This window comes from Tamandua tetradactyla, chromosome 23 (genome assembly GCF_023851605.1).
Source record: "Tamandua tetradactyla isolate mTamTet1 chromosome 23, mTamTet1.pri, whole genome shotgun sequence".
Lineage (NCBI taxonomy): Eukaryota > Metazoa > Chordata > Mammalia > Pilosa > Myrmecophagidae > Tamandua > Tamandua tetradactyla.
This window is the reverse complement of record NC_135349.1, coordinates 2,683,515-2,701,765: the sequence shown is the minus strand read 5'-3', so window position 1 is coordinate 2,701,765 and position 18,251 is coordinate 2,683,515. Positions and strand designations below refer to the sequence as shown.

At 36.2% G+C, this 18,251-nt stretch overlaps 1 protein-coding gene across 6 annotated transcripts in view; it reads right to left on the bottom strand.

Moving 5' to 3' along the window:
- SDK1 (sidekick cell adhesion molecule 1) overlaps window positions 1–18,251 on the bottom strand; it is a 1,057,379-nt gene that overhangs the window by 915,768 nt on the left and 123,360 nt on the right. The window contains exon 1 of one of the 6 annotated variants that reach the window (XM_077140485.1): window positions 1,041–11,845. The exons of the other annotated variants lie outside the window; for them this stretch is intronic. The gene's annotated coding sequence lies outside the window, so the exon portion shown is untranslated. Of the gene's footprint in view, window positions 1–1,040; window positions 11,846–18,251 lie in introns of those variants that run through there. 6 annotated transcript variants of the gene reach the window in all.

The following is an 18,251-nucleotide window of genomic DNA, read 5'->3' as shown; positions in this document are numbered from 1 at the left end:
TACTTTGTCCAGCAATAAAGACTTTGTTTTCTGGACACTACATTTCCAAGTTTTATCCCCAATTACTCTACCCTCCCCTCAAACATGAAGGTCCTGTAAAATAAGAGTACTTGTAGAGCCACAAAAATGCCATACTCATTTCATCTGCAAAGCATTCCCAGAATACAAAAGGTTTTACAAATAGGAATAGCAGACTAGATTTCCTTGAAACTGAGAAAACTGAGGCTTCTAAGGTCACAAAGTCACTTACCTGTACACGTAAAGGCCATGATCAGGACCCTAGCCCTCTTGCACCTCATTCAATACCTTTCCACGTAAATGCAATTCCCTTAACATAAAAGGCTCGTATGAATAATGAAAATATTCATTGTATTTTCATTTACTTAAATAAACATTGAAACCTCAATCTTGTTACATATATTAGAGAACACAAAATTAGCAAGTTATACTCTTTCAAACTTCATGCTTTTGAAAATACTCCAAAATAGCTTTTACATTCTTGTCTAATCAAAATGCATTTATTAAAAAACCAATTATAGTGGCATTTAAAAGAATCCCATATTGTATCACTAGACAGAATCGGACCATTTACCAGGGCTGCAGTTGTTCAAGCTCTGAAGTAATTGACCTCGGTCATGTAAAAGCACTGACAAGAATGAACTGGCTTACAGCCCAGAGAAGCTTTCAAAGCCAGTTTGGAAGTATTTAATAATTATAACCATTTCAGAATTCCTTTTCCACAGAATAACTTGTACCCCCAAGAAACATCAAGTGAAAAGAGAAGATGAATATATTATTTACATAATCTAAGAAACGCCAACAGACTCCATTAATAGCAATGTTATCAATTCTCCATAACCTGAGGGTAAATTAACTGCTTGTTGCCAAACATGGCAAAAAATAATAAACCATGTAGAAAAAATGTAAATTCCTACAAACCAGTGATAATACAATAGTGAAAAAACCATATGTTAGAAGGAATCTATTTGGAGCTACAAAAAAAAAATCTTATCACTTTAACGCAACTTTTTATACACTACCTCACTGTCCAGGGACCTTCTCAGAAAGGACACAAGTGAGCAGTCACCATGGAAACAGACAACAGTAACAGACCATTACAATGTATATGTAACCATTGGTCATTTTTTATTTTAAAAATGAGTCTTTTTTTTAATCTAGATATCATCTTTAATTTTCCAGACAGGTACTAAGAAACTTTGCTCGTCTAAGTTATTATGCTACCTAAACAACTTCTCCTTAAATTAGAGCCAAAATAAAAACACCCTGTTTTTCAGTGGCATTATGAGTCAGTACCACAAATTAAACAGAAAGCCTTTTCAAATAGTAACAATATTCAAATAATTTTAGATGGGCGATAACAACTAACAATTTTCCAGAATTAGTTTCCAAACTTATGAAAGAGACAATTATTCATCATTTATTGGGGAAAAGTAAAAAGTTAAAATCACAAGATTTTATATTACAGGAGTCTTAAAGATATCATAATGAATAAACTAATGAGAAAAAGAGGTACAGGAAAGATGGTTTATCTGATTTATTATAAACCAAAGTGTACATAGGTATTAATCAGAATCATCACACTTTTATAAGAACAAAATAATTTTAATCATAAGTTTCCAAGGAGAGTTACAAAGTTTGTGCTAGTAGACTCAATAATGTTGAAACTTAAACACTTTGGTTTCTATTTTTAAGCTGCACAAATAGTGAAGGGAAAATTGCAATCAAGAAGAAAAACAACATTGTGATTTATTTAAACACCTCAAAATGTCATAAAATGGCCCACATAAAAAAAAAAAGAACTACTTCTTTTTAGTTCTTTGCCTTTCTTAATGCATATTCTTATCTCACTTAGAAAATTTAATTGTGTTTCGTATCTGACCTTTAAAACATCATTATCACAGCTCGATGATAACATCCAAATAACTTCAATAAAACATCTACCACAGATGGGAAGTAATAAAATCATAAAGAAATATTCAAACTTTATAACAGTATTTAGGAGAAATTTATTTTCTAAAACTCAGTCTTCATCTCTTCAGAGATGAATAGGTATCTCCAAATGAATTTCTTGAGAATACATAATATTTAAGTACCTTCCCCATTACTCTCTGAATAGCCAGACTTTACCAGCCTTTGTGTCTGATCAATTCTTCAGTACTCCTTAAAGCCTTTCCTAAGAATCTGAATTAAATACTACACATATAACCAACATGTCTTACTGAGTGTTTTGCACTAAACTGCACTAAATTGCATGGAGCTTTCCATTTTGTAAGTTCCTTTTGCATTTATTTTCTGCATATTATTTTCCATATGTGGTATTTCTTTGTCATTTATAATTCACAGGAATGCTATATCCTGAAAACCAGATTACATTCCATGAGAGATCCAGTTTTGCGCTTCTTTTACAATAGCTGACATAAGGCACATACATAGCAAGTGTTCATACTTCAGAATCATTGAAAGTAGTACAGACAGACACACAAATATAGCAGAGCAGGTATATAAGCTCCTAACAAGTAACATGTACTAGTCTTCAAATCTAGATCAGTAAATATAGATAAAATGAATGGATATTGTGCACATGCCATTTGCTCTCATCCTAGCCAATATTCAAATATTGTATTACATTTTCAGTACTTGAGAAACTAATTTTTTTTCTTTCATAATCACATGGTCACATTGTAAAAGCTATATATTACACAATCATCTTCAAGAATCAAGGCTACTGGAATACAGTTCAACAGTTTCAGGTACTTCCTACTAGCCACGCCAATACACCATAAACTAAAAAGAGCATCCATATATTGCATAAGAATAACCTCTAGGAAAACCTCTCACCCCTGTCTGAAATCTCTCAGCCACTGAAGCTTTTATTTTGTCTCATTTCTCTCTTCCCTCTTTTGGTCAAGACGGCTTTCTTAATCCCATGATGCCAGGTTCTGGCTCATCCCAGGGAGTCATGTCTCACTAGCCAGGGAGATTTATAACCCTGAGAGTAATATTCCACATAGGGGCACGGCAACGAGTTCACCTGCCAAGTCAGCTTAGAGAGAGAGAGACCACATATGAGCAACAAAGAGGTTCTCTGGGGTGACTCTTAGACACAATTATAAATAGGCTTAGCCTCTCCTTTCCTAATTAAGTGCCTATTTTTCATCAGAAACCATGGAGGCAAGGTGGCAGTGGAAGATATATGAAAGTGCTGAAAGCAAAAGAAAAATGCTGACCAAGAATTCTATATCCAGCAAAGTTCTCTTTCAAAATTGAAGGAGGAATTAAGACCTTGCCAGATAAAACAAAAGTTGAGAGACTTCAACATTAGACCAACCCAACAGGAGATGCTAAGGGGAGTTCTGCAGGTTGAAAGGCAAGGACACTAGATAACAGATTGAAGCCACATGAAGAAATAAAGACTTCTGGTGAAGACAATGATATGGATAAATATAAATAACAGTACTACTGTATTTTTCATTTGTAGCTCCACTTTTTATTTCCTACAGGATCTAAAATGTAAATGCATAAAATGTAGTGAAAAATCAGTAATTTTCCAATTAATAAAAAACAGAAAGAAACTAAAGACACAATGGCAATTAAATGCAACACGTGATACTGAATGGGATCTAAGAATGAAGGAGTGACTATATAAATGAATATCTTTGCTCGTAGGAAATTCGCATGGAAGTACTGCGTTCAAGGAATATAATGTGTGCAACTGCTCTCAAAGTTTCAGTAGATAGAATAGTTGATAATTAAAGTGATATTGCAGAGGTGGCAAACTTAAAATAAGTGGATCTACATATCTGGGTGGTGGATCTACATATCTGGATGGGTGGGGAGAGGCATGTTGGAGCTCTCTATATGGGGTTTGTTTCATTTTTGCAGCTATCCTATAAGATTGAAATTAATTCAAAATAAAAAGTTAAAGAAGGGCAGGCAATGGTGGCTCAGTGGCAGAATTCTCGCCTGCCATGCCGGAGACCTGGGTTCAATTCCTGGAGCTTGCCCATGTTATAAAAAAAGAAGGAAAAAAAAAAAAAAGTTAAACTAATGACTGACATGAATTAAGCAAATATGTAAAGCAAATACATAACAATTTATGAGTCAGTAAAGATATTACATTTTTCAAAATCAACAGTCACCACTGAAATTTTCTAGGATATCATGTTAGACTAAAATGGCTGCAAATTCTTTCCTTCTCTCACCATTGAGAGGTAAAGTCTAACTGTCCTGTCCTTGAACCTGGTCTTGGTGACTTAGTTGATCATAGAATATAGTAGAAGTGATATTCTGAGGCTTTCAACGCTAGGTATCAAGAAGCCTTACAGCATCCACTGGCCTCTTGGAACATTCTGTAAGCTCGAAGTTGCCATGGGAGTAGTACAACTGTCTTGGGACCACCATGCCAGAGAGGTCACATGTAAGTTCTCTGATATGCCCATCAAGGCACCAGACATCTGAATGAAGCCATTCTGGATTCTCTAGACCAGTCTACCCACCAGCTAAATATCTTATATCTGCCCAGCTAAGCCCTTCAAAATACCTTGCCTATCATATCATGATACATAATAGAACAGCTGCTATTTCTGTTTCTTAAGTTTAGGGATAAATTATTATCAGCAACAGATAAACAAGCAAGCATTAAATCATTACTCTGAAAATTGAGAAAGGAAAAAGACTGTGCATTTATCCTTCTTTTCTAGTACAAATTGTTTCAAGGTAACTACAGCTGATGAGGAAAAAGTTCTATAAAGAATTCTAACTAATAAAAGCAGAAGGAATGCTATAAATAGAAATGTACTGTGTTTTCAACCCGTTAGGAAATCATGGTAGATGCTAAAACGTCTGGTGGAAGGTTTCTAATAAAGAAATCAGGCTCATACCACCTGAACACACACAAAACAAATTTTTAAAAAAACAGAAAACCACTACACAAGTTCAAGAAATCACATGCATGAATAAAAAGGGGAAACGCCATCATAGAATAAAAGAGGCTTAAGAGACATAACCAAATACAGTGTAGGGACCTTTTAGTTGCTGTTTTTAACATCACGATTCAAATAAGGCAATCATAGACATGCAAACCAAAGTAATTATAGGTAAAATGGCACGAGTTCTGCTACTGTTTTAAAATTCTCCAGGAAAGCAAAATAAGGCAAAACAACTGCCCCTACACCACCACCACTAAAAACACTGGGACAAGATTGGCAAAAACTTAATGTCTTCCAAAGCAGGATAATGGGTACATGGGGTTGACTTTACCATTCTCTTTATTTTTGTGAACTTTGAAAATACCAAATGAAAACATGTTTTAAATGTTCAGTTACTGACAGCAATTTAACTTACAGATTCATGTGGGGATAGTACCATCTTAATGATACTGACTCTTTCCATCATGAATGCAGTACACTGTTGCATTTACTTTTGTCTCATTTTATGTCTCCGTAAAGGCCTTGCATGGCTTTTGTTAAATTTAATCTAAGGTAGCATAAATGTCTTGCTATCATGAATATATGATAAATACACTTTTAAAATATTTCAATTGTTTGCTCACAGGATATGTAGTTTTAAATTTTTATTTCAAATATTTCAGGGTAAAATTATCTCTTTACATGAAGAAATCCTTTTACCCTGTAACAGAAAACCTTAAAGGAAAAACATAATTTCACTTTTGAAATTACTTTGAAATTTCCAGGGACAAATCTATTCCACAAAATGAGGTACTTTTTATTTCTAGCACTGCCCTACAAACTGCTTTTATTCAAGGTGCATTCCTAAGTCCTGCACAATGAAACAAAGGTCATGTGTGGCTGATACGATGGAGAAAAGACATCTTTTAAGAGTTGAATTCTGTGGTGTCTACAAGTAAAGAAACAAATTGCAGAAAACTTGGTGCCACTTTACGCAAACTTCCTTCTAGCTCTTTCTTGTCCCTTCTCAGATATTAGGTTTGATTCTGTGCCCAAGGTCTTTTTACTGCAATACAAATCTGACCTGGTACAAAAGTTTTAAGAATTACCTGAGGAGGGTAGTGTAGGGGTAGTTCAGTGGTAGAATTCTCACCTGCCAGAAACCTGGATCGTGAAAGGCAAAAATATCTTAGATATTAAAGTGATATTGGCTTTAATATCCCAGCTCAACCCTATCTGACAAATTTTATTCCTTCTATAATTTTCATTTGTTGGATTTTTCTTTGTTATCACTCTAGCAGTAACAATACTGAATTCATGGAAGACACACAAAATCTTAGAAAAACCCATGTACCAAAACTATACAGGATAGGTGCTTGAGCCCGTTGGTCACAAAGTCCCGAGAGGTGGAGCGTGTGTGTGTACTGCTTGTCACGGGCTGTCCTGTGGCTGTTACATTTATTCCTCAGTGCTTCTGCATGTGATTTGGGCATTAGGAATTAAGGACAAAATGTTTACAGTTCATTATTTAATTCTACAAAAGTTATTCAATCCACCATTAACCATATCGAGTGCTAAAAGGTAAACTGTTGGCAGAATCTGATTGAATGTCTAGCATTTAGTCAAGTTACAAGTTGTTTTCTCATATCAAGCAACATTTAAAAGTTAAGTTCACGGAAAATAACAATAAATTTTATTTTTACTGGAAAAATATTGTTTTGCATTTTTAAAATATTTTATTTTATTCCTGGTATGCATTTCTATAAATTGACAATTTTATGTTATTTCATATATTGTAATTTACAAAAGTAAATAAATTCCTCTAAAAGTTACTTAGCACATACAGTTATAAGTTAAATGTTAATAGTCTTTTTTTTCTTTTGTATGGGCAGGCACTGGGAATCCAACCTGGGTCTCCGGCATGGCAGGTGAGAACTCTGCCTGCTGAGCCACCGTTGCCCACCCCTGTTAATAGACTTTTAATTCTTAATTGTAACTTTAAAAATTTACTTACTGATTCTTAATCCTGCACTGAAAACAAGAGTATCTTTATATTTAACTCTTTATGTATAAAGTACAGATATGCATACTGTATATAAACAGATGTACAGTATATCTGTGGTGTTAAAAGTTCATGGGGGGGCAAGAAAAAATTGAAAAGGCCCCTGGAGCCAAAGAATGATAGTTAATCCAATGCTTTATGCTTTCAAAAGAAATTCTACCAGAGCTACTTTACTCCAAGTATTTGACTAATTGCCAATAGAGTTATCTATTGCCAGTAGATTTACCTATTGCCAACGGATTTACTTATTGTCAACTGGCTTACCTACAAATTTTGCCAAGGTTGTATAAAATATATTTGGGAGTTATAATAATTTGTGTCTACCTATCCAAAGAGTATCAACCATTGCCACATGGTAACAGAGAAATAACAATGTCAGTACTTACATGTACTGTCTTCTTGCTTCTCTGGTCTCTCTTCCTTTCTCAGTCTTCTTTGCACTACTGATACCTCTGTCTATATTTACCTCTAGTAATTTGAAATTGCTAGGGAGAAAATCAAATCTTGAAAGCTCTATCAGTCATTTGTTAGAGCTCACCACTAGTTATACATTGGGTATACTCAAAGTTAAAAAGATGAGTAAACAAAAAATGTACAGACTTCCAGGTCAAGATGGTGGCTTAACAACGTGAGCGTTTTAGTTCATCCTCCAGAATAACTACTAAATAACCAGAAACAGTACAGAACAGCTCCTGGGGCCACGTCAGTGACCAGACACACAGCGTACCCCAGTCTGGACCAGCTGGACCGGCTGCAACCACCCCCCAAAACCGTAAGTTCCCAAAGCTGCGGCAGACAGCGCCCCTCCCTCACAGGCCACTTCCCAGAGGGGAAAGGAAAGGACTTAACAGCAGCAGGGACTGGGCACAATCAAACGCCAATTGTGGAACTAATTAACAAATTCTGACTACTAAAAATAGGCCCCCAGCTTAGATAAACCTGATCAAAGCGGAGGTTGCTCATTTTTGCCCCGGAGCCAAGGGGGCAGGACTGACAGAAAAGGGGGGAAAAAGAAGGAAACAGGTTTTTGTGGCTGTGTATCTACAAAGGTTTGACTGCCTCTGGATGCAGCGGCAGGACTTTTCAGGCTGCAACTGCCCCAGGCATAGGCAGAAGTGAGCTCTTTTGGGGGCTTGTCTGGAGCCTGTGCTTTCCCCAGGGGAGGGGTGAAGCCCCACCCAGGTGGAATCCCTCCATCAAGGAATTCAGACACCAGGGCTTGGTAATTTGAAGGCATTAAAACAAGCCTACAACCTCTCCTCTGTCTCCACCACACCCCCAGCAGGGAGAGTCTGCCGAAGTTAAAGGTACCGCATCATCTTATGCTGGCAGGACCTGCAGTCAGACAAGTGCCACACACAGGGCAGGATAAGAAAAACAGAGTCCAGAGACTTCACAAGAAAGTTTCTCAAGTGCTGGGTCTCACCTTCAGGGAAAACCGACGCAGGTGACTCTTTCCTCCTGATAGGAGGCCAGTTTGGTCTGGGAAAATCTGCCTGGGGCCTATAATATCTAAGTAGACCCTTCTAAGTGTGTGGCGGGGGAAGGCACCACACAAGCAGGGCAAGAAACAAGAAAACAAGGACTGAAAAATTCTCCTCTGTTAAACAAAACTTAAGCTAAAGGTTCAGATAAAGCTGAACGGAATGTCAAAGAACAGATAGACAACAAATTCATCCAGCAAGAAAACCCTAGATAAAAGAAGTGAAAGCAATCTCCAGAATAAACTAATTAAGGTAACTAAATGCCTAGACACCAGGAAAAAACAACAAATCACACTAGGAAAATTGCAGATATGGCCCAGTCAAAGGAACAAACCAGCAATTCAAATGACATACAGGAGCTGAAACAATTAATTCAGAATGTACGGACAGACATGGAAAACCTCATCAAAAACCAAATCAATGAATTGAGGGAGGATATAAAGAAGGCAAGGAGAGAACAAAAAGAAGAAACTGAAAAGTCTGAAAAAACAAATCACAGAACTTATAGGAATGAAAGACACAGTAGAAGAGATGAAAAAAACAATGGAAACCTACAATGGTAGATTTCGAGAGACAGAACATAGGATTTCAAAACTGGAGGATGGAACATCTGAAATCCGACAAGAAACAGAAACTATAGGGAAAAAAATGGAAAAATATGAGCAGGGACTCAGGGAATTGAAAGACAATATGAAGTGCACGAATATACGTGTTGTGGGTGTCCCAGAAGGAGAAGAGAAGGGAAAAGGAGGAGAAAAACTAATGGAGGAAATTATCACTGAAAATTTTCCAACTCTTATGAAGGACTTAAAATTACAGATCCAAGAAGTACAGCCTACCCCAAAGAGAATAGATCCAAATAGACATACTCCAAGACATTTAATAATCACAATGTCAGAGGTCAAAGAGAAAGAGAGGATCTTGAAAGCAGCAAGAGAAAAGCAATCCATCACATACAAGGGAAGCCCAATAAGACTATGCGCAGATCTCTCAGCAGAAACCATGGAGGCGAGAAGACAGTGGGATAATATATTTAAAATATTAAAAGAGAAAAACTGCCAACCAAGAATCCTATATCCAGCAAAACTGTCCTTCAAAAATGAGGGAGAAATTAAAACATTTTCAGACAAAAAAACCACTGAGAGAATTTGTGACCAAGAGACCAGCTCTGCAAGAAATACTAAAGGGAACACTAGAGACAGATACGAAGACAGAAGAGAGAGGTGTGGAGAAGAGTGTAGAAAGGAAGACTACGAGTAAAGGTAAAAAGAAGGAAAATTAGATATGACATATAAAATCCAGAAGGCAAAATAGTAGAAGAAAGTACTATCCATGCAGTAATAACACTGAAGGTTAATGGATTAAACTCTCCAATCCAACGACATAGTCTGGCAGAATGGATTAAAAAACAGGACCCATCTATATGCTGTCTCTACTCTAAGGACACAAGGCCAAGGACACAAATGGACATTTACACACCAATGTTTATAGCAGCATTATTAACAATTACCAAGAGATGGAAACAGCCAAAATGTCCATCAACAGACGGTTGACTAAACAAACTGTGACATTTACATAAGATGGAATATTATGCAGCTGTAAGACAAAATAAAGTTATGAAGTATGTAACAACATGAATGGACCTTAAGGACATTATGCTGAGTGTGATTGGCCAGAAACAAAAGGACAAAGTACTGTATGGTCTCATTTATATGAACTGACGTTAGTGAATAAACTTGGAATATTTCCTTGGTAACAGCGACCATCAGGAGATAGAAATAGGGTGAGATATTGGGTAATTGGAGCTGAAGGGAAACAGACTGTGAAACAGGACTGGATATAAAAACTCAGAAATGGACAACACAATACTACCTAACTATAATGTAATTATGTTAAAACACTGAATGATGCTGCATGTGAGAATGATAGAGGGAGGAGGGCTGGGGACATAAATGAAATCAGAAAGAAAGATAGACAGTAAAGATTGAGATGGTATAATCTAGGAATGCCTAGAGTGTATAATAATAGTGAAATGTACAATGTACAAATTTTAAAAATGTTTTTGCATGAGGAAGAACAAAAGAATGTCATTATTGCAGGGTGCTGAAAATAGATGATAATTAATACTTTAAAATGTCACCTTATGTGTGAGACTAAAGCAAAAAATGTTTATTTGTTACAAAATTTATAGTTTGACTAGAGCATTTCATAATATAACTCATGTAGATAGTTTGATTGAATGTCATAAGTACTTGGAATCTCAGGTAGGACATGAGATTTTGTTGGTTTGTCCAGAGTGATGCCCCGATGAACCCCAGAGTGATTTGATCAGTGACTGGACTAGTATTTGCAAGCCCCCTTCGGGGAATGGTGAGAGTGGGGAGAAATTCAACTTCCCCAAGTTGAATTCTTGATATTCTCACAAGCAGTGTGGACAACCAAAGCTATAGGCTGAGCCCCCAGTCTTGGGGTTTGTTCATATGAAACTTAACCCCACAAAGGATAGGTCAAGTCTACTTAAAATTTAGGCCTAAGAGTCACCCCCAAGAGAGCCTCTTTTGTTGCTCAGATGTGGCCCCTGTCTCCAGCCAACATGAGCAGTCTCACCACCCTCCCCCTCTCTGCGTGGGACATGACTCCCAGGGGTGTGGACCTTCCTGGCAACATGGGACAGAGATCCTGGAATGAGCTGAGACTCAGCATCAAGGGACTGAGAAAAACCCTAGAATGAGCTGAGAATTAACATCAAGGGATTGAGAGAACCTTCTCGACCAAAGGGGGAAGAGTGAAATGAGACTAAGTGTCAATGGCTGAGAGATTCCAAATAGAGTCGAGAGGTTATCCTGGAGGTTATTCTTACGCATTAAGTAGATATCACCTTGTTGTTCAAGATGTAGCGGAGAGGCTGGAGGGAACTGCCTGAAAATGTAGAGCTGTGTTCCAGTAGCCATGTTTCTTGATGATTGTATAATGATATAGCTTTCACAATGAGACTCTGTGAATGTGAAAACCTTGTGTCTGATGCTCCTTTTAGCTACTATATCAACAGAAGAGTAGAACATATGGAATAAAAATAAATAATAGGGGGAACAAATGTTAAAATAAATTTAGTTTGAAATGCTAGTGGTAAATGAAAGTGAGGCGTAAGGGGTATGGTATGTATAATCTTTTTTTTTCTCTGTTATCATTTTATTTCTTTTTCTGTTGTCTTTTTATTTCTTTTTCTAAATCGATACAAATGTTCTAAGAAATGATGAATATGCAACTATGTGATGATATTAAGAATTACTGATTGTATATGTAGAATGGAATGATATCTTAATGTTTTGTTTGTTAATTTTTTTAATAAAAAAACTTCAAAAAAATGTACAAGTAAATTCAAGAAATAATTTCAATTATATGTATGTTATTTCAAGTTTAAATGTAATGGGAAACACAACTATTATTTTATCTGAGCTCTCCTTCTCAGATAAAAAGCTACCATTCCCCTAGTGTGACACTACTTCCCAGACCAGAGTTGAGGGGTGGACATTTCAACCAAGCTAAATTTATGTTAACTTTATACTAGTACTTACCATTGGTCTAGGAAGAAGCTAAAACCAAAACTGAGCTAATTAAAGTCCTTCCTTAGAATTTTTGGAACACTATTTTGTAGGGAATTTTTTGTATTCCTCTCTGGTTAAGGAACAGTGAGAATTAAAGTCTGGAAGCTGCCTGAAGCCATGCCCACTGTATGATGAAAGCAGGCCTGCTATAAGAAGGGATGAAGACAATCACAAAGAGGCAAAAAGAGTCCAGTGGGTCATCAAGTCCAGGCTTCTAGTCAGCTAGAAGCTAACTCTCTACCACTACACCCCCACTAATACAAATGCCTCAAAAAACTAAGAGAAGACCTCCTATCCACCATCTACTAATTGAGAAGTATATAAATGGTTATATAACTGGCATCATGGTAATACAGTGAAGAACTTTAATTTCTAATTCCATTTAAAGAATTATGACTCCATTGTTCTCTAATACACATTCACGCACACACACAGATATATGGAGAAATGAATACATTCTATTTATGTAAACAGACATCATATAGTCCTTCTATTAACTGAAAACCTATAATTATATGTCACAGTAAGTACTCTTAGAAATGAATAATAAGCTCGTATTTTGTGAATCCCAATAAGAAATAAAGTCCAATTCAAAGATAATATTCGTAGGCATTATTTATATTATTCATTAACCTAAAACAAAAACATCCTGAAATGTATTTTAAATCAGATGTTCTAAATAAAAGTGAGAAACGTCAAGTTTGAATAAAACTGAGTCTTATATCAGATGCCATAAAGAGAAAATGGCAAATAAGGAAGATGAGTGTAGACCAATGAATTGCCAAATATTATGTCTGACGTTATAAGGCAAAAAGCTATATACAACAGACAGTCCCTTCTTGTTGAAATAAATGCAGACAATAAATGTCACTAGCCATGTAACTACACACATTCTACAACTGTAAACTCTCAGTATTATACAATTTAGCAGAGTAAAAACACTTTCTGCTATGAAGTAGTTACAAAGTTAAAAATAACATCAACTTTGAAAACAATTTCTCTTGGAAATCTCCATTGACCTCCTCTTTTGGGCCAATATCTCCAACTCTCTATTTACTCAATACCCTGCCCTCAATCCTTACATCTTGCATTATAATGAAATTCTATTTATATGTGCCTTCTCCCTTACTGGCATACATGTATCTACCTGTCCACTGTCTATGCTTGGTCCAAAGTACTGAAGGGTTATCAGCACCTATACCCCCAATAGGTAAACATGGTGGTAGCAACAGTAATATGCTGAAAAACCTAAGAAATTAAATCCCTAAAACTCACAATGTGATAAACAAATTAGACCTAATAGGCATATATAGATCATTACACCCCAAAATACAAGGATATACATTTTTCTCTAATGTACATAATATGTTCTCCAGGATAGATTATATGTTAGGTAACAAAATGAGTCTTAATAAATTTAATAAATTGAAATTATCCAAAGGACTTTTTCTGACCACAACAGAATAAAGCTAGAAATTAATAATCATCAAAGAACCAGAACTTTCACAAATAAATGGGACGAAACAACACACTCTTAAATAATCAGTGGGTCAAAGAAGAAATTTCTAGAGAAATCAGAAAATACCTGGAGATGAATAATAATTAGAACACAACATATCAGAACTTATGGGATGCAGCAAAGGCAATGCTGAGAGGGAATTTTTTTTGCCCTAAATGCATACACTAAAAAAGAAGAATGAGCAAAAATCAACAACATAACTGCTCACCTAGAGAATTTAGAGAAAGAATAGCAAACTATCCTAAAGCAAATAAAAGAAGAGAAATAACAAAGGTTAAGTAGAAATAAAGTGGAGAACAATAAATCAATAGAAAGAATCAACAAAACCAAATGTTCTTTGAGAAAATAAATAAAATTGATGGACCCCTAGCTAGACTAACAAAGAAAATAAGAGAGAGGATGCAAATAAAATCAGGAATGAGGGGGAGGGTATCATTAAAATGGGCCCAGAAGAAACTTTAAAAATCAAATGAGAATACCATGTACAATTATATGCCAACAAACCAGACAACCTAGATGAAACGAACAAATTCCTAGAAACACAGGAATTGCCTACACTACCTCAAGAAGAAATAGAAGATCTCAACAAAGCAATTGCAAGTAAGATTCAAGCAATCATCAAAAATCCTCCTACAAGGAAAAGCACAGGTCCAGACCACTTCACAGGAGAATTTTATCAAACATTCCAAAAAGAACTAACATCAATCCTGCTGAAGCTCTACTAAAAAAATTGAGGGAGAAAGAACACTATCTAACTCATTTTATGAAGCTAATATCACTCTAATACCAAAACCAGATAAAGTATTCCAAAAAAGGAAAACTACAGACCAATCTCCCTAATGAACATAGACGTAAAAATTCTCAACAAAATACTAGCAAATCAAATCCAAAGATACATTAAAAGAATTATACATCACAATCTAGTGGGGTTTATACCAGGAATGCAAGGGTGTGTCAACACAAGAAAATAAATCAATGTAATACAGCACATTAACAAACTGGAGGGGGGAAATCACATGATCATCTCCACTGATGCTGGAAAAAGCATGCAACAAAATTCAGCATCCTTTCCTGATAGAAACACTTCAAAAGGTAAGAACTGAAGGAAACTTCCTTAACATCATAAAGGGCATATATGAAAAACCCACAGCCAGCATCATATTTAATGGTGAGAGACTGAAAGGATTCCCTCTAAGATTGGGAATGAGACAAGGATGCCGATTTCTTACCACTATCTTTCAACATAGTACTAGAAGTCCAAGCTGGAGCAATTAGACAAGAGGAAGAAATAAAAGGCATCCAAATAGGAAGGGACGAAAAAACTTTCATTATTTGCAGATGATATGATCCTATACATAGAAAACCCTGAAAAATCTATGGCAAAGCTATCTGAGCTAATAAATCCAACAGATTGGTAGGACACAAAATTACTGTACAAAAATCAGTGGCATCTATATACACAAGCAGTAACCTACTTGAGGAAATAATTAAGGAAAAACTTCCATGCAAAACAGCAACCAAAACATTAGGTATCTAAGTAAGAATAAACCTAACCGGGGATGTCAAGGATTTTAACAAAAGCTACAAACAATGCTAAAATAAATGAAGAAAGACCTAAATAGATGGAAAAACATTCCATGCTCATGGATAGGAAGGCTGAATGTTAAGATGTCAATTCTACCCAAATTAATCTACAGATTCAATGCAATGCCAACCAAAATCCCAAGAACCTTCTTTGAAGACTTGGAAAAGCTAGTTATCACATTTATTTGGAAGGGAAGGATATCCCATTAGCTAAAGATATTTTTAAAAAGAAAAGCGAAGTAAGAGTATTATTACTTTCTGACTTCAAAGCTTACTAGAAAGCCACAGTGGTCAGAACAACATGGTACTGGCACAGAGATTAAAGTATCAACCAAAAACAGTTTGGCAATTCCTCAAGAATTGATCCGAGCGTGTGGAGAGAGACCACCAAATCTATCGATAAGGCCTCCAAATCCACTGAAGTTGGCCAAAATAGTCTTTTCAATAAATGGGCATGGGAGAATTGGATATCAGTAACCCTTTTTCCCTTATACATAACGAAAATAAACATCTCTTCATGTGCTTTTTAGTCATGTGTACTTACTTCTCTTTTGATCCTTAAGATCAAAATCTTATATCTTAAAGGACTTTGTCAAACAGGTTAAGAGGCAGCCAACTCAATGGGAGAAAATATTTGGAAACTACATATTGGATATGAGACTTGATATCTTGTGCATAAAGAAATTATACAGCTCAACAACAAAAGAACAAACAATTCAGTTGCAAAATAGGCAGAGGATATGAATAGACACTTTTCTGAAGAGCAAATAAGGTGGCTAAAAAGCACATGAAAAGATCCTCATTTTCATTAGCTATAAGGGAAATGCAGATCAAGATGACAATGAGATCACCTCACACCTATAAGGACGTCTGCTATTAAACAAACAGAAAACTACAAATGTTGGATAGAACATTGAGAACTTGGAGTACTTATTACCTATTGGTGGAAATGTATAATGGTGCAAGCACTGCGGAAAGCAGTTTGGTGATTTCCCAGAAAACTAAATATTGAGTTGCCCAATGACCCAACAATACCCACACTCAGTATATACCCAGAAGAGCTGAAAGCAGTGAAATGAACAAATATCTGCACACTGATGATCATAGCAGCACTATTCACAATTCCCATAAGTTGCAAACAATCCAAGGGCCCATCAACAGAAGAGCAGATAAACAAAATGTGGTATAAACATACGATGGAATATTATGCAGCAGTAAGACAAAATGATGTCCTGAAGCACTCGACAATGTTGTTGAATCTTGAAGACACAATGCTGAATGAAACAAGTCAGATACAAAAGGACAGATACTGTATGCCTTTGCTATAATGATACTGGCAATGGTAATCTCAGAGGTCACAATGCAGAACACAACAGACCTTGAGGTACACAAAAGCTAGAGACAGGGAAAAAGCTACCCAATGAAGTTGAACGTAAATGCAAGGGAATGGATAGAAGTGATGGTAACTAATTAGTGGGGTTATAGTAAGATTAACATACTGAAGGTATATGATTGAAAGTAGGATATATTCCAGAGAGTAAATGTACAGTTATAAGTAAGTTCTCACTTGAACTATTTCAAAGGTTTGATACTGGACAGAGTTAATAGTAGAAGGGTAAAATTCCTTGAGTGTCCAAAAAAAAAAAAAAAAAAAACAGATATATATTACATGGAACTATTAAACTTTCCCATCTGGGAAACCCCAGGTTCCTCTCAAATATTGGGGACTCCCAAGAAAACAGGCAAAGCCCTTGATTTTGAGGCTTGCTCTTATGAAACTTATTTCTGTAATGGAAAAGCTAAGACCATCCATAACAAGACCTTAGAGTTGCTTCCAAGGAAACCTCTTCTGTTGCTCAGATGTGGCCTCTCTCTCTCTAAGCCCAACTCTGCAAGGAAAATCATCCCCCTCCCCACTATGTGGGACATGACACTCAGGAAGGAAATTCTCCCTGACAATGTAGGGCATGACTTCTTGGGATCAGTCTGGTCCTGGCACTGTGCGAACTATGCTTTCTGGACCAAAACAGGGAAAAGAAGCATAGTAAGATAAGGCATCAGTGGTCAAGATAGATCAAATAGAGTCAAGAGGCTACTTGCATGCAACCTTAAGTTAGATAGTGTTAATTGCCAAGGTTTGTTAAACCCCAACCAACATCACTCTGGTCATCTCTTATCAACAACTAGGGCTCAAACTGAGACTCTATAAAGGTTCTAAGCACTAAGTTTGCTTTCCTAGAACCTATAATTCCAAGAGGATTCCTGAGTCTGAAAAATCCTGTAACCCAGAGGGACCAGCCTCTCCAAGATGATAGATTGATTACATTCCCTTATCCTTTAATATCAACACCGCTTTTCAACATGAAAAAGTCAGAACCGCATTGCCTAAAGATGCCTATATACTGGGAGAGGGATGACAGGAGGAGGAAGTATAATAGAGATAATAAGATTTAACAAATAGGTATGACTTGGTGAATCACTATATTAATATTCTCCTTCTAGCCTCCAGTGCTTTGGAGCAGCTAGAAGGAAAATCTGAGATGGTAGAATGGTGGCCCATGACAAACTCTGGAATCTGTTCTGTAACTACTTTTTTAAGTGTGCTTTAAAAATTATTCCTTTTTTTCTTTGATTCGTATATGTGTTATATTTTACAAGAAAAAAACATTAAAAAAAAGGACCATGAAGAAAAAACAAAGCAGGGTAGAGGGAGAGAGTTAGAATGTATCTCTTTTTAGGTGGTCAGGACACTGAGAGGTTGAGTTGACTGAAATATGATGGCTGGGAAGAGGCCAGCCCTCCAAGAACATTCCAGGTAGAGGGACCAGCAAATACTAAGAGATCTGAGGTAAAATCATTAACACAGTCTTCAGTCTGTGGAGGTTTTCTTTTCATTATTAGAGGAGGTCAGAGGTTTTAAACAAGAATGAAATAAATCCATTACTCTTCATTAACAGAAAAAATTAAGACCTTTGTTTATTCAGAGTTGAGTTAGAAAATCAACCAAAAAATGAAAAAAACAGGTATTTTCTTAATCCAAAACACATATGGAATGGAAAATTTAGGTTA